This window comes from Anopheles aquasalis, chromosome 2 (assembly GCF_943734665.1).
Source record: "Anopheles aquasalis chromosome 2, idAnoAquaMG_Q_19, whole genome shotgun sequence".
Taxonomy (NCBI): domain Eukaryota; kingdom Metazoa; phylum Arthropoda; class Insecta; order Diptera; family Culicidae; genus Anopheles; species Anopheles aquasalis.
This window is the reverse complement of record NC_064877.1, coordinates 17,959,363-17,975,970: the sequence shown is the minus strand read 5'-3', so window position 1 is coordinate 17,975,970 and position 16,608 is coordinate 17,959,363. Positions and strand designations below refer to the sequence as shown.

The 16,608-nt window shown below is 50.6% G+C and overlaps 1 protein-coding gene across 3 annotated transcripts in view; it reads left to right on the top strand.

Moving 5' to 3' along the window:
• The first annotated feature begins 3,162 nt into the window (after positions 1–3,162).
• Positions 3,163–16,608, top strand: part of LOC126571124 (elongation of very long chain fatty acids protein AAEL008004) — a 37,007-nt gene continuing 23,561 nt past the window's right edge. Inside the window, exons 1-2 of one of the 3 annotated variants that reach the window (XM_050229406.1) lie at positions 3,163–3,696; positions 11,855–11,904. The gene's annotated coding sequence lies outside the window, so the exon portion shown is untranslated. The remainder of the gene's footprint in view (positions 3,697–11,854; positions 11,905–16,608) is intronic. The other 2 variants (XM_050229405.1, XM_050229403.1) reach the window with 2 other exon arrangements.

The window sequence follows — 16,608 nt, the reverse complement described above, 5'->3', positions numbered from 1 at the left end:
TAGTGGAACTGCGGGAAGTATCCATTACACACTGCACGTGTGCTAGTACCGGAGATATTCCCGTATTCTGCCGTCATATCTGGACGGACTGTCTATTCGCCTTCCGGGAGATTGATCTGCGTCAAGTGAAAGCCCTCGCGCTGTGCGCGCGCTACTTACGCAAGCAATTATTGGCTGGGGACAATTTTTGCAAAATCATTCAATTAGAATATTGTGAACTGTGGCTGCAGTCCCTAAGGTACAATGACGTTCCAGGGATGGTAGCTAATTGATTTTTCCAACAAACCCGCAACGCAGCGTGACACAAGCGTGAACGAATCAAAAGAAGGGGTTCTCGCCGAAACGACCATGACTTCCAATCGAAGGTCAGTAAGGCGCAACTGGATCGGTTAATTGTGTGTTAACTATACCCCCGGTTATAAAACCATATCAAACGGTATGTGTACGCTTCATGCGGACCGTAGGTCAGGCGTTAATTACGCTTTGGTTAAGAGTCCATAAAACTGGATTTACTTGTAACACCTTCCTACGGTGAGGTCTCCGCACCTGTCGTACAGCCGGCGATGGAGCACCCAATGTTTACATTTGACAAACTGCGTGGATAACCCCCCTCCCCCACCTTCAATACCGAAAAGGGTTTACAGTTGTCCCCCAGCCGCCGGTGTAGTTGTTGTTGTTATATGATCCCTTTGCACGCTGCTTCGTTGATCGTCATCAGTCGCCGCATGTTGGTTTTGCTCCAGTTCGAGAAGTTCTAGTTTTTCAGTTCCGGTTGAGGAAGGTGCCGCTAGCTTGCGTTGAGTGAACCCGGCGTTTGTCGTATAAATTTGAACGATCAACAACAAGCACAACGATCGGTGCTGTGATTTGTTTGCAAAGGTGATTCAATCACGAGAATGTGCGTTGGAAGGAAAACCCGTCCGCATGGAATCTGGTGTTACGCATGAACATTCTGATAGGATTTGGGTTTTTTTTTTGCTCTGTTTGAACACCGAATTGACGCAATTTCACGTAGATTTCCGTTAGCATTAAACATTTAGTAAATCAATTTCCCTTGCTAAACGTAGGTGACATATTTGAATTATCGTTTTTGTGATTTCTTGGAGGTTAAAGAAGCTATTAATGATCATTTTGGTGGGGATTAAGTTTAATTCGGGTCCGAAAAGGCTCTTTTTTGTCGATTTGTTGTGAAGAAACTATTCAACTTAATTTTTTTAAGTGAATGTCAAATTGATCTGCAATTTTTCTAGAATATTTGGTTCTAGTTTGGGGAAGATTAATTAAAAACTTCATCCATGGCATCAAATTTAGGAAGATGTGTCTTTGAAAAGGTACTTTTTCCGGTGCCCATCGTAGCCACGTACCGGGCCATCTGAAATATACAAATTAGTAACCATTTGATAGATTATAAGTTTATCCAGGTAGCATCCGTTGAGTTTGCGTTGAATTTCTAATTTATCAATTTTTGGCAGCATCAAACCGGGTTCGTCGCTTATATCTTAAGGCGCAAGTCTTTTGATTTTGACTAACAACGGTTCCCATCGTAGCTCTGTGAGGAAAAAAAAAAATACACACAATTTTTTTCATAGATTATAAGTTTATCCAGGGTAGCCACGTTGACTTTTTGTTGAATTTCCAATTATTCGGTTTTGTTAGATTTTTTAAAAAGTGAAAGAAAAGAAAAAGTGAAGATTTTTACGAGTCTACCTAAAGAAACGAATTTAAATTAATTGTTTAAAAAAAGTTAATACCAATTCTAATGAAAACCCGGCGGAGCTACCTGGTAAATAGTGCACAGATTATGTGTTCAAATTTTTATATTGGTTTGTCGTAGTAGTTTTTATCCTACGATGTGCACCGATTTTGAAAATATTGCTTTTGGGAAATCTGTTTAAAGATTTACAATATGTTAATGCGCTATTAATGTATTTTTTCAATGCAAGGAAAACATTACAAACAGAGGCTGCCATTAATGCAGTTTCTATTCACAGAGTCGCATACAGTCCTCAATAACAGGATCGGATGTAAATTGATCTAAATTGCCGATTTGGTACAGCAACTCCAATGCGTACCGTGCAGTAGAGTACAGTACTGCACTAACCACTGCCATTGCAGAGTTTGTTGCGACCTCTAGCGATCAATCAGTGATCATTGGTCGTGTCCTTCGAGCATCGACCAGAAACCGACGTGCGTCCAACAAACACTTCCTGTAATTATCCTAATGAACTGACCTCCTCCTCCTCCTCCTTCTGAGGCAACTCGGCGGCCAGGTACCAGCGAGAAAAACCGCGTTCGGAGGGTTCATCGGGCACTCAAAGGCCAAGCCTCTCAAAGAAGAAGAATAAGTCGGTCACCCTCGTTTTGTTGTATTTCCTATGTATGTGTTCAAGCGCGCGCTCGCGAAAGGGTTGCGTGAGAATGAAATTTGATTCGTTGTAATGGCCAGATATAGACTGAGAAGTTCATGCGAAGATTTAGTGATGATGCGCTCTGTGTTTCGATTCTTTGCAGGATTTTATCCCTTTTCCATAACAGAAGGGAACATCCCTCTTCTTCTTTGTGCCATGTGATAACCAAACCCCACATCCACCCCTTCTAGACCAGCCGAAGGTCGGCTTGAAATGCGCGTGAATTGCCGGCAAAACGGCAACTCGTTGCGACCGCGTGCGTGCGTGAGAGCACCCCACAAACGAAGTCACTCATTTATAAAGAGAGAAATTTCAGTCTCCAACGTACCGACGATTGGTCTGCGCTATAGTAAAATAATGCCGCAATACACTCCGGAGACCCTTTCGTGACCGGAGGCACTCAATACCTTCGAGATCCTGTTTTAATGGCCTCGCACGTGTCCCTATTGCTTCCTTTTCTTATTTCTTTCCTCCTTCTGTCTTTCCTATTATCCTGTCTGGGGGTAATTATCATTAGTCGAACGATTCCCGAGACAAAACTGAGTGATTCTGCTTGTTGGGTCTCCGGGGGTTGGGGAAGGCGAAGATAAAATTAACTCTTCATCGGCCCGAGACGCCGGAGACACACAGACACAGACGCGCGTACGCACACGTGATGGGTGTGTTAACCGGCGGCCGTGGCGTCGGCCGATAGAGGTGGAGAGGTGCCCCGAGACGGTGACGGAGACGGCGACGAAGGCGGTTCATAAGTTGACGACGGAGAGCGCCGTTCCCGTGTGGTGTGTTCCGTGTATTTGAACGGGTATCACGCCTGATCCGCGCTCATTCGCAGATTCGCAGCCAACCAAGCAAGCAAGCAAGCCAGCCAGTCAGCAAGCAAGCACCTGTGTGCCACCTGCCCTCCCTTGCTTTGGCGAGTGTCACGTACTCGGAGGACGGACGACGGACTAGCAGCAGCAGCAACAGCAGAAGCCAACAGAACAGAACATCTATCGAACACTTCCGCGCGCGCATTTCCGCGTGTTCGCTGGTGTGTCTGTGTGTTGTACGTGTGCATGTGCATGTGAGTTGTTAGTGTGCCTCGTAGTGGTGTCGCGGTCATTGTGGTGTACTCGGTTTCGGGAACTGTGCGTAGTACCGTCCAGTAGTATACAGTGGACTGCTTTAAAGTGAGACACGGTTCTGCCAAGCGAGAGACTTTGGAATAAAGGATTTATCGGCATCCAGCAGCAGCAACAGGAGCAGCAGCAACAGTGGAAGCAACAACTCGCCATCGCGTCTCTCTCGAGTGAGTGTGTGCGCCAAAAACGGAATTCATTTCATTTCACGCAACATCCCACCTCATTTGCCAGGCCTGCATGGCTGGGGGGCTGCATTCCTCATCTCCTGAACCACTTCTCCCCTTTTTCTCGCGCTGTGTTGCTTGGTGGCAGAGCAGAGCAAAGGTGAAAGGGACCGTTCGTTCGCTCGTTCGCATCTTTACTGACGGATACTCGCGAATTGCGAATGTAACGCGCATTGATAAGCAGCAGCAGCGACAGCATCAGAACCCTTCTCGTGCAAACGAGCAAATCCATTAGCCAGCCAGTCAGCCATACGTGTATTTGTGTGTCGGTGTTATGCGTGGGATAAGCGAAACAGCCGCCCCCTTCAGACGACGAGTTGTCCCTGGGCAGCCGGCCCTAATTATGCATAAATGAGCCGCCCTTATCAAGCTCGTTCTAGAACGCACACATTGCACACTTGGTCAACAAATGGCCCGGTGTTGTGCTGTGCATTAAACGATAAATTATTATTTTTATTGTTTTCATTCGAACGCTAACTGACTGGCGACCAGCACGAGGTTACTTTCACCTCGCGCGCGCGCGAAAACTATATCAATGGAATCCCCTCCTGGTGTGGCCGTGAGAAAAATGAGACTCAATTACATAAGAGTCTTCCTCATCCTCAATCCCCAATCCCACCGGGGGCCAGAGGCAGATCGCGCCCGCTCACTCTCATCGCAGTAGAACAGAACCGTTCCGGTTCGACCTCGGTTCTTCCGTTTGGTGACGACGACGACGATGGAGGCTGTGGTGGTGGCGGCGGTGGCAGAGTTCTAACCGGGAATCGTGTATCTCGCGTGGCGTCTGCGTGGCGTGTATTGGTGAAGTGTTTTTATCACTCGCCTTTATCGCGCTTCTCTCGCAAATCGCGAGCGGCTATCACACCCCGGGGGGGATAAAAGGAATGGCCGGTGCGTGCGAGATGGTGAAGAATGATGCGAGAGAGTTCTCTCCCTCTCCCGAGAGAGAGAGAGAGAGAGAGAGAAAGAACAGATTCTGAGGGAGAGGCTGATTCGGACCGCGTTTTTTTTCTTTGGCCGGAATGTCAAACTGTCGTCCTCCCCAAAATAACAACAGCAACTGATGTTTCGTTTAGCCGACGCGAGAATTCGAATCTCAGCAATCGGCATCGTCGTCGCCGTCGTCACCATCGCCGTCGTTGCTAGGAAGGCAACAACGTGCTCGCTCCCTTTCGTGATCCCACAGTTGAGATACCAGTTTTCCGATCCAGCACCACCGAAGCGGCCGCGTGGTTAATGCTTGTTGCACTCGTTTGGCTGCGGTGCACTGCACTCCGCTCCGGTGTGCTGGTTTGCGGCCGCGACCGCATCGGCCACGGTTGCACCACGCTCGACGATGTCGTTTAGATCGCGAAGTTTCCGTGGGTTTCGCGTAACCTCTCTATGGGCCGGGTGCTGTACGGCCGGTTTACCGGTTTTTCCGCCGGTCATACGAAGGTGAAGGGGCCCCCAGGGGGTGCCCTGGTGCTTGGAGAGCAAGGAAGCTTCCAGAAGCATACCGGAGTACCCCAGGGTGCACATAGTGCAGGGTATGCTGCCGCTATGCTTTGCCTGTTTGTGCTGCCTCGTTATCTGATGTGATAAGCAGTATGATAGCATAATGCATCTCTCTCGCACTCGAAAATTTCCGATAAACTCCATGATAAACCAAAGACTGGTGACCGAGAGTGAAAGAATGACGAAAGAAGACATCGTTTACCAGATACTCCGTCAACAAAACTAAAAAAAAAAAAACAAACACCGCCACCAACATAACGGCTTATTCCGAGGGCCCGAGAACCGGATGTCAACAAAGGGGCATGCCGTTAGTGCGCGGCGTTGGAATGGGAAAACGTGCACTTTGCCGGCAGCCCCACAGCAGCAGAGCCGCAGAGTTGACACATTGTGTGGGAGTAGAAGGCAGTCACCAGTGCGCACGTATGTGTATGTTTGTCAACTAGAAGCACACATACACACGTGCAACTCGGAAAATTTTTCCCCCTTTTCGCGGTACAACAAGTGAGCGAGCGAGCATCTTCGCGCGTTCGGGAAAATCGGGAAAACCCTCGAGCGGCGACGACCATGAGACCAGAGAGCGTGGCTCTCTCTCTCTTCGTCCGTTGATGTCTTCTCATACGGGCTGGGGGAAGATGGAGGGTTGGAGGGTGCACCACATCGCTTCAGTTGCCACCGTGCGTACCGGTCTTACCGTCTACGACCTTGCAATTATGCAATTGTGTTTGCGCTACTTGCACCACGTCTCTCTCTTTCGCTCGCTTGTTCTCCTTTTACAGGGCGAGTGTAACGGGGTGAGAGCGCTCGTTTTTTTTTCTCGAGGGCTGCTGCTTTCGTCATACGCGATCATTTGTTATCATCTGTCCGTATGTTGCTGTCCCATAGACATACAAAGCGAGTCATTAACGAGCACGCCGCACCGTGTATCTGTCATTTCCACCGGAAAGGAAAACAGATACCATGGGCTACCAAGAGGGAAACACAATCACAGCACAGGGAACGCAATCCGGGTCGCCGGCTCGTCGTCGTAACGAAACGTCGTCTTGGACTGGGAATGATTGCTTCGATGTGTACACGACGTCCTCTCCGCGATGATCGTCAAATCGGGCTGTTACGCAGACACGCACTAGGCGATCGTTATCGTTTCGATCGGTTTCGAATGGTTTTTCCACCCGAAATGTTGAAATAAATCGAGCTAGAGGGGCTTGTGCGAAAGCGAGCAGCCATCTGCTGCTCTTGGGCCCCCCCTAAAAACTATTGTTCGATCGCTTCGCAGCTGATCGATTGGGACACTAAACACAAGGGTTGCCGAAAAGGTTGAATCTTGTTTTTACGGACGTACCGCGTCGTAACTTCAGGAAGATGAAGATGAAGAGATCGAAGCGAAATAGAAAACGAAGAAGAAGATAGCAAAAAGCAAAAGTAACTGAAACTGGACACCACTGACAGCGACATTCGGTTGTTATTGGTTTAGAAAGTTTTGCAAAAAACCAATGAATGAACAACCGAACCGAACCGAGACTGTCCGAAGAGGACACTATTTGGCAAAGACAACGATGGTGATTAGCATCCCCCAACCCCCGCCCACTCCACCCCTCATATGCTCGAGCTTTCACACGTCGATGCTGGAGCAGAGCCGGATCTTGCCTGATCGCAGGACCGCGTTCCGTTCCGGTTTGACTGGCTTCGATGATCTTTCGAGAGGTGATCCTCTCCCCTACAAAAAACCCCTCCTCGCACCCCAGTGCTCACGACACTAATAAACCATTGAAAGATGAGCATTTTTTTGCGAACGAATTCGGTCGATCTAGAATAAATTATAAACGGCTCGGTGGTGGCCATTCCGAATATCGCCATTTCGACCGTACCGTGCCAGACCGCGTGTGGCCTTCTATTTTATGCCATTAGTGGCGCGCGTGGAGGGAATTGCACGGTGGGTAGGGCGGGTGGGATATGGTAGAGAGTTTTGAATTTTAAATCAACCTCTGATGCTTTGGCTATCATCAAGGATCGTGATCAAGCGTCACTGGTAGCCATGCAAGGTTTCACTCCCTAGAGCCTCTCGTTGTTGTCGTCTTCGTCGTTTCCTGCGGCCTTTTAGCGCACCTGTGAATCGTAAGAATCGTTGCGTACGGTGGCATTCGATTCTTAAAAGATATCTCTCGACCGAATACAACGGAAGTGCTGACGTATGAAATGTAATACGAAAAAAGGGTGAATGAAAAATCAAATCAAACAGTAGCAGCAGCAGCAGCAGCAGCAGCAGCAGAAGCAAATGACACAATGGTTACGGCATGGTCACACTCATTAAACGTGTAATCGCTGCCGCACCGACATCGCTGTAAAGGCGGTGCTGAAGCTCATTCTTGAACTGTGGAAAGAGAATAGCGAATCGAAACGCGCAGCAAACAGAGACATTAGAAGGCTGAGAACGGATTTATGGTATGCCAACAGGCCCCTCGCTCCCCTGCTCGCTCGCTCGCTTGCTGGGGATCAATCCATCATAAAATGTTGATTCAGACGCTTTTTTTTGCTGCTTTGCGACTGAGCTTGCTTGCGTCTGCGCTGGCCACTGCGTGACGATTCAGCAATACTCGCCTCGGTCGCGGGTCCGTTTCCTTTTGCGAGGGAGGAGGAGGAGGCGGTGCGGATTCGACTGTTAAATGCCCAATTATGCCGACTGCTAATTGCGTACCGTTCGCAGCAACCGCGCGGCCGAGCTTTTAACATAATGAGCACCCACATCTCCGAGCGGCGCTGAGATGGAACGATTTGTCGGGATTTTGCCATTTTTGTCGACGGGGACGACCGTCGTGTGTAATGATTCCGTACCACAGGGACAAGAGTTGTAATGAGTGGTAGACCGGCGTGGCGTCTGCTAATGAGTATTGCAGCGGGGATGCATTTGCTAATGTGCAATCGGCGCTCTGCGCTCTGCAATCGGCGGCCTCTGATTGCTCTTCCCCGGGCGGCTACTGGCGGTTGGCAGACAGTTTACAAAACAATTACACAGCTCATCACCTGCAGACGGGTGCCGGATGTCGAGACCCCTATCCCTTCGTCCCCGTTCCGGGTTATTAATATTCTTTAAATTAATTCCTAATTTTGTCGCCTCCGATTGACTTCCTCTTTCTTCTTCTTCTGTTTCCTTTCTGGTTGCTTCGGGATTGCCCGCTTGAGAAATGAATATTTATCGCGTGGCTGGAATGGGGGAAAGTGTCAATCACCTTGCTTTTACCTTGCTGACGCGATACCCGATCGGTGTCTCAATATCGATGACCAAAGACAAAATCATTCCGGAACACACAAGCACACGAAACACAAGAAAATTGAACTGCATACCAGAGAGACATACTTGATTGGAAGAAGAAATCGGCAAAAATGTGCTGGCCGAAGCCTTCTTCGTCGTGCGTTTGTCGTTATCTGTCATGGTGACAAGCATCTAGTAGCCCTGAGGGACACGCTAACTGTGTTGACGCGTTTAAAATGCCGAAGAAACGACCTTCATAAATTGGGGCTCTCGAAACACCAAAAATAAAAAATTAAGAAACAGAAGCAAAAGCAAACTCATAAAAACTATGCTCTACCCCCCGTCTAATGCTCCTAATTCGGTAGCATCGACAAATGTGTCAACGACAAATTAGCGAACGTCGAAAATGCCGCAATTGCGAACTGCCAGCGGTGGCGGCGGCCAATCGTTCGTGTGATCCTTGATCCTAATCTTGACACACTTGCCACGGGCCACGCCAGGGGTGTGTACTGCCTCGCACCCTCCCCATCGTGGGCGTCTGTTTTGTTTGTCCATCATTTAGGCCACGCACGTACGCGTACGTAATGGTGGCGGCGCGCGAAGAAGATGTGCGCATCGCACGCACAACCCGATACCGAATAAAATGGAAAACGATTTGTACATGTTGTTGGTTCGTGTGCGCTCGGAGAAGGGCCCCAAAAATGGGCAATGGACAGGCAAGCGTAGCATAAGCGAAGAGATCCCATGCAAGGGGGGGGTTGTACTTGGGAGGATCAGCATATCTTTCACCCCCCCCACACGCGCACATACAATGTATATGGTTTGGGCCCTATTTTTGATTTTAGCAGACAAACAGGCGACCTGGCGAGTGCGCGAGGGTGCTTTTTGGCTTTTAAGGTAGGGCGACGTGCTCCCTTCATTTTCGGGGGATGGTTTCAATGGTGACGGAGTGACACATTGTGGTTTGGGATCGCGATCATCCGGAGTGCGTACCATCCCTGGCAAACTGGTCAGCCCCTCAGCTAGACCATCGCTGCTACATCAGGTTTGGAAAGCCAAATATGATCTAACACACCGTGGCAGCGCGTGCAGTCGTTATGCAAAGCGAACTCATTTTCGTCGACGGCGTCGCTGACGATTTAGGAACGAACGCACCACCAGTGAGTGCGCTGTCTCTTTTGGTTGTCATTGTTGTTGTTTTTGTTGCGGTCGTGTTGTGGTCCACATTTTCCTCCAAAAATAAAGCGGGAACTGAAGGACACTGTACCTGTGGGGCTGCATTCCATTCCCACAGCCGCTTGGCCTCGATCGAACCGAGCTCTCCAGAATGAAAGATCGGGATATTCACCTTCACCAGCAATGCTTTTGCGAGTCCGAAGGTTGCTGACCGATTCGATCAAAACCACCAGCACACCCCTCTCCAGAGGTGACGCATAACGGTCAACCGGAAGCCGGGCTGGAGGCTAGAGTGGGCGCTCTCCACTTGAAGGTCACAGGGCGCACCGTCCCAAAAATTCTTGAACTTTATTCTCTCCATAAACTCGATGCCACTTGGAGCCTTGGTGATAAAGGAGGGGAGGGGGTGTGGTGTGGCCTCGTTCAAAATCATCGGTCGGCCCGGTTATACCGGATCTGGCTGTGATGATCGGAAATCGTTCAAAAAATGGTCTCGAAGCGAGCGAGCGAACCATCCCACCTTCGTTCGTTAGTGGCTGGAGCTCTCTGGCTGGCCAGTGGCTGTCCCCACGGCTCCACCCGGTACGCAGCAGTAGTAGTAACAGCAGCAGCTGCTGCTGCTGCTATTGCTGGAGGTTGGCCGGTTTTCACTTTCGATTCAGGTGAAGGTTAATTGTGGTGAACCACCTTCCTCCGTGCGTTGCGCTCGTGCTCCACCTTGTGCGAGCACGTTCCGCACTCGCACGGTCCAGCTACCGATTCTCTTCCTTCAACACCACTCCTGGCATCCTTTTTATCGAGGAGGCACCAGAGAGGCCAGCATTAATCAGGATAACGTGCTTTGTGTGCCGTTCTCCAAGTACAAATTCAAAGTGTTACGATTTTTCGGGTGGACAGGTGTCAGTTAGATACGGGCGCAGAACAGAAGTTTACTGGCACGGTGGCCATGTTTATGAGCAACCAATGGTCAGGCAGACCGACAAGCTGTACTTCCTGGAACGCACAGTTCGTGGCAAGGTGGTCGCGTGGTGATCACATTCTAGCAGCAGCAACCACGAGCAGTGGCAACCCTATTGGTTCGTGTTGCTGTCAGCCATTGGCCACTGTTGGACATGTAAACAAAGCGTAAAACATGCCGCCTTCACGCCATTGAATGATGGAGAGCTTAATGGCATCGTACTCGTGTGTTTGTTTACATTCATCTCGATCGCATTTGTTACATTCCTCCACCGACGAATCACTTACGGACCAGTTCATAACTTTCAGGCGAACCATATGTTATCGTACATGAACCCGTAGCCATTCAGACGGAGAAAGAGAGGGAGACAGAGGTCCAATGCCTATGAATTGGAACATCGATGACATAAATTCGTTCCGCGCATCTCTTGTCACCACCGGAGGAGAGACTTACCACAAGGGCAGCCAGATTTCACCGAGAAACTCCATGGGTCACCACTATGGGTGCAGTGGGCTTTATCATCATCCGTTTGTGGATGAACTTGTGAAACGAAGCATAATTGTCAGGGTCAGGCAGCTGGCAGGCAGGCAGGCAGACAGGCAGGCAGGCAAGGTGTCAACTGACGAACTGGCGCGTCAATGGCTTGTGAAGGATGTGTTGCTGCTGCAGCCCGCGCAACCCCCCCGGCTGCTTGTTGCAACACAATGTCTTAATTGTTTTAAAGCTCCAGCCAAACATTTCCAGTTGGTCGCCGCCGCGGGTGCTTTCTAGCGGAGGGTTTTTTTTTCGGGCAAGGTTAGCGTGGTGTCCCCCCGATCAAGGGCACCAAACCAGCGCACACGCGGTGGTCTTGTCACGCTCGAGGAGAGAATCTCGATCACACGATGTCGGCACCAGCGGAACGATATGAAAAAAAAAACATAACTCCATCGAGGCAGCGTATCGGAGGAGGTCGGACCGTTGGCCCCAGGTGCGCGGGGGGAGGGTGGATATTTGGAAAGTTCAAAGTTGCGTGAACCGAACACTGGCTAACCTCGGCCGTAGAGGGGCGTAGAATTGTCTTGAGCGTCCAAAACCGGCATCCAACATAACGCTGCTTGTGCGGTTTCATCTTCGGATTCACTTCAATGCCACAAAAACACAGACACACATACACCGGTCAGCTGGGATAGCGTTTATTGATTTCTCTTTTTCTTTCTCTCTCTCTTTTTTTTTTGGTGCAGAATCTTTCAAGTTGCAGTTCTCCAGCGGATCCCTCGACTGCTTTCCTCAGGTAAGGACACTTGACAGAAGTAGCGACCAGTGGAAGCGTTTTTCTCCTCGTTCTGCCGTTGACTGCCAGATTGCCAGATTGCCAGACAACTCGGTAGGCCTAGCTGGAACTGAGCCATCTTGTTCAAATGCCACGACCTGGTACTGGTTGCACTTTGCTTGTGTAAAAATAGTTATCAAGATGGCAGCAGCAGCAGAGGGACCGTTCTAAATCTATCAGTATCAATCGATCGAAGTCACCAGGGTCCTTCACATCCCTACCTGCAAATGATGACAGTTTGCCTGAACCCCGTTGGCTGTCGTGTTTGTTTTCAAAAGAGCTAGAACATAATAATCTTTCTGCAATTAGCCTAGCGCCTGGTCTGGTCCGTCGGTTGACTCGCTCGTCGGTCTCGTGAGGCAACCGCTGATGATGCCGGATTTGTTTGCTGGACGGCAGTGCGCCAGTAGTGTGACTGTCACTGGCCGCCGGCTGGTGATGTTTCGAGAACGACGAGAACGGCAAAAGTGGTTATTAGAGAGTAATTACCGGCAAACGATGCGTGGCATCGGCTCGCCGGTGGTTCGGAATCTAGAGTTCCTCTCTAATGTGCGCCGTGCGTGCGCCACGCCGACGTCACCGTCTTGTGCGCACGACAGATGATTAGCAAAAACCCCGTGGGTCGCCTCCGCGCGGTGCCAGAGTTCCGCCACCAATCCGCGCCGGACATTCGTTGTTGTTGCGATCTGTGGCCGCGAGAGAGAGAGAGGGAGAGAGGGCGAGAAAGAACATTTTGCACCCTCCCTCCCGGGGGTTAGAAAGAGCGAGCAGAGAAGCTTGCCGAGGATCGCAACGGGTTATGCAAAAAACCAGTTATTTATTGCAATTTTATGTCGGCCACCACCACCACCACGTCAGCCAGTCAAGTTCGGTTCGGTTCGGTTGGAGAACATTCTCGTTCGAAAATTGGTCCCCGCAGCAGCAGCAGCAGCCTCCTCGTCCAGCCCTGGCAGAACTGGCATCTCCTCACCGGTCACTTAACACCGGTTGGTGCAGCACAGAACGGAGCTGGTTCGTTAGATGGAAACGGACGCGAATGACGAAAAGCGGATCACTCGCTCGCTCGCTCGCACGGTCGCTGTGTGTGGCATTTCCAATTTGGCACCTGCTCGCGGAAAAACGTCAACAACCGCCGCGCACGGTCTGGCATTAGAAAGGGCGGGCTCAAGGGAGCACGAGGAACGATCGAGAAACGAATGCTGCTCGGGGGGTGATGATGGTCACATGCTACCCGGTGACAACCCCTCGGGGTTCTAACGCACACCCCGATACGGGGGCACCCCTTGGACGTTGCACAATTGTACAACAGCTTGTTGCAGCCGGCACTTCGGAGCAGTTGACCGTATGTGATGTAAGAGCGAGACGCAACCTGTGTCGGTTGACCTTTTTTGGGTAACACCAGCGACATCGTGGATAGGATCGTATTGATCGTCCTTTACAACCAGTTCCACCAGGAAAGCGAGTGCAAAAGGGAATGTTTGAGGCTTGAGGACGCAATCAGTCCACTTGCGGAGCAGACGATCAAGTGTTTCTTTCCCTCGGGAGATGCTTAAAGCTGAGGAATGGCTGCGAAGCTTGTTGATTGTTAAACAAACAACTCAAGACGCGATTGATGATGCGACGATCGGGCCTAAGGCCCGAGGGCTGTTAACACAATTAGCGCATCACCATCGCCGGCAACATTAGGATTACTCCGGCGAAACGATTTGTCTCCGTACGGATACAGTGTCTGGACATGACCGCCTGGTGTCTGACATCATGATACGAGCCCGAGCGAGGTATCCACGATGATGGATCGTTCTAGCGTGTTGTTCTGTTCGGCACGGGACGATTTGTCACCTTTTGTGTTTGTCAGACGGTCTGTCGCGACGCCGCGCCGACGAGCGAAAGCGGCTCTCTGGTGCTGATCGATTCCTTGGCAGAACAGGTTTCGCGGCACACAACCAGAGCACCAGAATGAATGGGTAAAAGGGTGCTTAAAATCTCATGATCATCCGGTAATTATCATACGAGGATCGTTCGTTTGCAGGGTAGGGAGGACTCGTGCTCGTGTTCGCATTCCATTGTTAATGGCGAACGGGAATCAGGGAATCGCAATCAGCGGAGACTGGATGTCGATGAGTACTGGCGAGTACCTCCGGGAGACTTCCTTCAAAGGCAATCAGTCATCAGTCAGACGCCATATTGTTTCCAATCGTCTCGTCTCGTGCGGGCGTTCGGTGAGAAATATGAAAATTATAATCGCGATAGACGTGCCTCCTCGGGGGGCGCGGTGCCTAAGGTGTGACGCTGAGCGATATTACGATAGCCCAGAATGTTCTCGAGCACCTCGGGCATGATAAGGTTGTTATGCAAAATCGCCCAATAGTAATTGTGTAACAGCGGTGGTGATGTATTGCATAAATGAGTACAATTCCATTCCACAATACATTGTGGACGGCACCCTCTCGTTCCACCATTCGTAATCTCATCCGGATGATCGCGATCACGATGCGTTTCGCGCCTTGTCTTGGGCCGGTAGTTTGCCTGTCTAGCAATTAGCGAAGCAAGCGTTGAGATTGGCCAAACGGCCTACGTTGAACGGTAAAATGGGTGGAACAAACAATTAAAAAGGGAAAATGGCTACTCAGCACTCAACCACACCTCACCGTCACTGACGTTGACTGTTGGAAATCAATCAGACAAATTGACCAGCCACAATGGCCTTTATGCATGATGTGGCCATCGGGAAGGACGCGCGCATACAGGTGCACCGAACCGAAGAGTTGGTCACCTCGAGAACCGCTATGAAAACAGGAAGCCATCTCCGCTAGCGCTATGGTGAGGTTTGCAGATTGGGTTGTGATAAGTGAGAGGCATATCGTGGTGCACCATACCCACGCCACCCTCTCTCGCTCTCTAGGGCGTTGGAGGGTGATTTGTTTGTTTGTCCGTTTTGAACCACGGCGACGACGACGACGACGACTACGAGGACGGGTTGTGATTCAAAATGGCGCCAATGGTAAACGCTATCTCGACACTCTGTTGTTCGTCTCTGTGCTGCTGCTGCTGCTGTTGCAAGTGCACACTCTGCATGATGATGATGATGCATGGTATGGTACACAGGTGCATCATCATCATGCTTCGAGAGGTGCAAGTCAGAATGCAATCTATCGATCGTGCTGTACATCGACACCTCGCGAAGGTGTGGTTACTTGCGATGATGACAAAATGAGCGATTGGCATGCGATTGCCAGGGTGTCTTGGAACTTGGAACGCTCTCCACACTAATGGATGGCGTGATGGCGATCGAAAGTCGTGCGCTGGTCTGTGAGCAAGGAGTGGAAGTCGATCGAATGTGTAAGCGCCAGCGCTATCGATGATTTAATGATGTCGCCATTCGGAATGTCAGGAAGTGTTACCGAAGCCGCAAAGGCTTTCAGATTAAGGCTTCTCCACCAGACATTGGGCAACCTGTTTCGGGCTGTTTATGTCACACTAACGATGTGCCCAATCGGTGCCTAATGCTCGTTGCTCCGTCCGTTGTACGTCGCTTCCGTAACTTCCGCTTAATGGACTGCACCATTCCCGTCGGAGATTCCCGTCTAGAGTCTGCCGGGAGTCCGGTCCGGTGTGTTAATGACGTAGAAGGCTTTGGCTTTACGAGCGTGTGGTGTAAAGTAATCGGAGTTGCGACCTTCCCGGCCCGGCTCAACCGGTGGCGCAATGGCGGCCGATGATTCGACGCGCGCGCGATAATATCTTTCACGGATTGTCTTTTCCTCGCCAAAAGCCTCAAGGCCACGCATGGTTACAGGACGGTGCATAGCTGGTGTGTGCACGTATGTGTGCAGTGCAGTAAAAGAGATTGTCCTGCTATGGCGGCCCAGAAGTGATAGTACCACCTCGGGCACACTACCTCTTCCAAGGTCTTCCGTGGAGCCGACCATCGGCGATTGCTGTAATGTCTCCGTGCCCACTACTGCTGCCCTAGCCCCACCGATCAGTGGCAGCATCACCATCAGCACCACCAGCTTGAGCTTTTGTGTTTTGTGAAAGTTGACGTCGCTGGTTGGATCGCCACAGTCACTGTGATCATCGGAAAAAAAACCACAGGACCTTCGATACGGATGGCCGCCGGTGTCCGATTGCTCCGGATTTTTGTGTGCCACTAGACGGTGTTCCGGCCGAAAGGGTTCGCGAGCGAGAGATCTAGTTCACAAGCGGCGTAAGGTCGTGGCCTTTTCGGTCTCATCCCTCACCATCCGCGACCTTGCCGGGCCGCAGACAGACAACACTTTTGCCTGGCGTCGCGTGCCACTGCTGCACCGCCACGGAGGATATGGAACCGCACCGAGGCCCGGTTCGACCGGTCTGCGTACGGATGCATCGACACACGCCACCGCGTTTGTTTTGATTGTTCCTGTTGCTGGTTGTTGTTGGTTTCGGGCATCAATCAAAGCCAAGAGCAAGCGTCTTCTTTTTCATTCCATTAAATAGTGTTATTTCTTGGCAGCGTCCGGATCAGATTTCTTTTTTTGTTGTATTTTGATGTTTTCGGAGAGAAGTGGCTTTCGCAACTTCCGTCCGACCTTCGGATGGTTCAGTGCCAGCCGTGTCATTGCCTGCCTCGCAGTGCAGTAGGTGGACCGTTCCGATTCGATCGCGTGCAGGCAACCTAATGAT